At 31.3% G+C, this 4,200-nt stretch overlaps 5 non-coding genes across 5 annotated transcripts; all 5 read right to left on the reverse strand.

Moving 5' to 3' along the window:
- Positions 1 to 652: 652 nt before the first annotated feature.
- On the reverse strand, positions 653 to 725 carry J4E78_011080. The gene has a single exon. It is a non-coding gene; the product is annotated as a tRNA-Phe (tRNA).
- A 1,201-nt stretch (positions 726 to 1,926) lies between these two features.
- On the reverse strand, positions 1,927 to 1,998 carry J4E78_011081. Its single transcript has one exon. It is a non-coding gene; the product is annotated as a tRNA-Ala (tRNA).
- Positions 1,999 to 2,030: 32 nt separating this feature from the next.
- J4E78_011082 lies at positions 2,031 to 2,103 on the reverse strand. The gene has a single exon. It is a non-coding gene; the product is annotated as a tRNA-Glu (tRNA).
- Positions 2,104 to 2,200: 97 nt separating this feature from the next.
- Positions 2,201 to 2,273, reverse strand: J4E78_011083. Its single transcript has one exon. It is a non-coding gene; the product is annotated as a tRNA-Met (tRNA).
- A 433-nt stretch (positions 2,274 to 2,706) lies between these two features.
- On the reverse strand, positions 2,707 to 2,777 carry J4E78_011084. Its single transcript has one exon. It is a non-coding gene; the product is annotated as a tRNA-Thr (tRNA).
- Between the last annotated feature and the right edge of the window lie 1,423 nt (positions 2,778 to 4,200).

Consider the following 4,200-nt stretch of genomic DNA (forward strand, 5'->3'; position numbering starts at 1 on the left):
ATAGAATAATACGTTATTATACTATTTATGGGTAATAAGAGTCGAACTTATATGAATTAATTTCACCCCGTCCTAAGCGGGACCTGTCTACCGATTTCAGCATACCCATTTTTAATACTGTTTGTTTATTTTTTTTTTATTAAAAAAAAAATAAACAAACAGAAAAAAAAGAAACTATCCCCTTTTATTTTTTTTCGACATAATTTCTATGAAATTATTAGAAAAAAAAATTAGGGGATGCCCTCAGGTATCCCCTGCTTTTTTTTTTTATTTATATAAATTAAAAAAAAAGCTGGGGATCCCTTCGGGATAGCAATAAACATTAGAGCAAAAGAAAATTAAGGAAAATAAGTTAATTCACCCTAAATGTATAATACTATATAAAATAGCTAAATACACCTTAAATAACCTAAATTTAGTAGTATTTTCATTCATCATAAAAATTAAATAATTAGTAAGCTGTATACCGTTTTTAATTTATCTTTTATAATAAACGAATACTACTGTTTAAATAATATGCTCGAGATAAGATTTGAACTTATAACCTAAACATCTTAAGAGTTCCGCTCTATAGTAAGTATTTGTGTTTCTACTTAAAAAATGTAGATAATAAACAAAGCCGATAAATTTACTAAATGTAAAAATAAGCTATTGCCTGAGATAAGATTCGAACTTATAACCTAAGCATCTTCAAAGCTCCGCTCGGCCAATTGAGCTTCTCAAGCTTTTTTTTTAATTATATATCTGTTTAAATATAACGTACCACTTTTCTTATAACTACGTATGGATCATTCACTTATGTTAAAAAATCTAGCTGCTTCAGAATTAGATCTAAAACTTTTTACTTCTCCGTTTATAGTATCTATACTATCCACAGCTAAAGCAGTTTTTGAATTAAGTATCCTATTTGCTCTTGAAATTTCACTATGTTTTTTACCAAAAAAAGGATGTTTTTCTTTGGTGTTATTGATACTCATAATACTTTTTGTTTTTTCTGAATGTGTAAATCCTAAAGACGAACCTGCTATTTTTAAGATGTTATATGAAGGACTTAGTTTATCAATATAATACTGCTCTCTAGTAATAAGCTCTTCTTTTTCACAATACTCTAAAATGTCCAATGTAAAAGCGTTGTATCCAGCCAATGTTTTAATAAAGAAGAATATATTTTAGATTTACTCTTCTAACTAAGCATATAATTAGTATTAAGATAATACAGAAATCTTCTAGTTAAATTGGTTGAGCTTCCCACATAAGATTTTTTACTATGTACATTAGTTCACCTGTATATACCTGATTTTCCTCTATTTTCATTTAAAATCTTATCCCTATCAGAAATCACATCCAAATAAGTTATAACTGGTACTGTATTTAGTACGTATACCTCTAACATAAATAAACTACTTTCTCCCTTTTGAAATAGTTTCTTTTTTTTCAATGAAAAAAAATAAACAAACAGTAAAGAGAGACACCCATAAACCATATCTATATTAAAAATAGTAAGTAAAGCACCGGATATAGATAAGAGACAAAAACCTAATGTACGTCAACCCTCCATTGATAAGGTTGAAGGTAGTAAAACATGAAAGCAGGATAGTAACATCTTTTTAAGGACAAAAAGGTTAAACCCGCCTCCGGAGATTTTTACTATGTTTATTCTTCTTTTCATTAGTTTAATAAAGAGTTGCACTTTATTTACAATAAAAATCAAATTGTAATTTCACTAGTCCCGGCCCCCCCCCCCTGTAAAGGGGGGGGGGGGAGGGTCCGAGCCTTGCCCCAAGGCGTGGACAAGTCCCCGCCCAGCCCCCGTACAGGGTTAAAAAAATTTTACATCCTAAAGGATGTAAACATTTTTTTAGGGGGCTAGTTTAAACTTTCAATTTTAATAAAGAGCTTCTCGAGCCTAGTCTCTTTAAACATTAATGGAGATATTAGGACTCGATCCTAAAATAACGATATGCAAAATCGCAGTTTTACCAATTAAACTATATCCCCTTAAGTTAATACATAAAAATAACTTATAAAGTAAGCCCAAGCGGGGTTTGAACCCGCGCATTTAACAGTGAAAATGTTACGTCTTAACCACTTGACTATTGGGCCTTAGATTTTATATAAATGCTTAAAACCGCAAAATATAAGAGTAAAAAAAAACAGTATTTAAATACTATGTAAAAGTAACAATATATTTATTTCCCTATAAGGCCAGAATGATTTGAACACTCATCTGAGCTGTTATGAGCAGCTTGCTTTACCTATTAAGCTATAGCCTTTAACTATGCGGACAAAGGACTTGCACCTCTATTTACTGGTCATGAGCCAGGTATGTTACTATTACATCAATCCGCGTTCATATTTGCCAGTAATTTTTTTTTACACATATCCTATGTAAAAAAAAATTTTACAACCCCTTTTTCTTCTTACTTTTTTGTTTGATATATCCTATATATAAAAAAAAAGGTTAAAAGAGACTGGAGGGCTAATTTTTTTTTTATCTCAATGGTTTATTGCTATAGTTTCTTTTTTTTTCGTTTGGACCCCCTCTCCAGCTTTTTTTTTTATTTATATAAATAAAAAAAGCAGAAGAGAGGGGGGGGGGTTATGAAAAAAAAAAAATAAACAAACAGAAAAAAAAGAAACGAAAAAAAAGTTAAGCAAAAGAAAAACAAACAACCGCAAGCTTATGGGGAAGGAAAATATCTAAATAGCCCAGTACGAGAATTGCACTCATATCTTCCGATTACAAAACGGGTGCATTACTATTATGCAAACCAGGCTAAATAAAGTATTTTTAATGATAAGTATGTTATTTAGTTAATGATAAAAATTAGTACTTTATACCTAAGAACATCAAAGCCCTTTCAGCCAAAGCCTATAACCCCTTAACCATGTTGTTAGAACTAGAGTTAACTGTTGCTACTATTCTAGCACTAACCCTATGAAAAATGGGATTCGTAATGTTATACTACGTTTCTAAGAGTATCCTAAGGTAAGCTTCGTGCCTAGATGCATTCAGCACTTATCTTAACTAACATAGCTTTCCTGCCATGCCTATACTATGTATAAATACTTGAGTATAAAAGTATTACCCTCTATAGCTCAAATAGGTAATAGATTCACATTGAATCTATCTATATTACTCTCCTTCTTCTGTAGTTACCCATTAACTAGTTAGTAAGGAGAACCTATTCTTGCCGTAATTTATCTGGTTAATATTAAGCGCATAAACAACAGGTAAACCATAGGTTACCATACCCAACTCCTTTCGTACGAAGGGGCTATCCTTATTTTACTCCAATTTCCTCTAGAAGATAGAAACCATACTGTCTCACGACGTATTTAACCCAGCTCGTGTAGCTCTTTAATCGACGAACAGTCGTACCCTTCATGATTCCTGCATTCATGTGGATGAGCTAAGCCGACATCGAGGTGCCAAACTGCGCACTCAATTTGTACTCTCTGGCGCAATTAGCCTGTTATCCCCAGCGTAGCTTTTTCAATAATACAAGACCTTTCCTTACTGCGTCTTGCGGTCTTTATGCCCTGCTTACGCAACTGATAGACGTGTATGTCAAACAGTAAAGCAAGATTAAGCCATTAAACTTTGGAAGTATATATCAACATCATTTCTTATACAGATATTCTGTAAAAAAAATAACTAATAGTGTTATAATTACATCTTGTTTTACCATTAGATAGTAATTATTAATACTATATATACACCTATTTTCCACATAGGTAAAATCTTACTTATATTAAATTGTTTTAGTTCTAACTTAAATAGAAATATAACTGAATTAGTTATAGATACCATTTTTTTTCTTAACAAAAAAAAATGGTAAATATAAAAAATAACAAACTAAATATAGTAATTAAAAAATTAAAATATACAAGGCAATTATTTAATAAAAGCCCTATATAATTTGCGTATAGCATATTACAAAAATAAATTTGGATACTCCCAGGTACTCTTTATGGGATCTGTGCCCCGCATAAACCATCTGCTAGCCATTGTCTCCTGAGCTTGATATAATCTCCCTCCTTTTATGGATTACATTCAGACGTCAGTTACACAAATGTAACCTATTCTACTGATATAACAACCAGAGTAAAGGTGTTTCAATTTTGTCGCTCAACTACCTTATTCCCTAAAACCTGTTAAATTATACCCTATAACTAGTAACAGTAAAGCTGCATGGG

Source organism: Alternaria triticimaculans (assembly GCF_023758025.1).
Source record: "Alternaria triticimaculans strain BMP 0046 chromosome Unknown scaffold_92, whole genome shotgun sequence".
Lineage (NCBI taxonomy): Eukaryota > Fungi > Ascomycota > Dothideomycetes > Pleosporales > Pleosporaceae > Alternaria > Alternaria triticimaculans.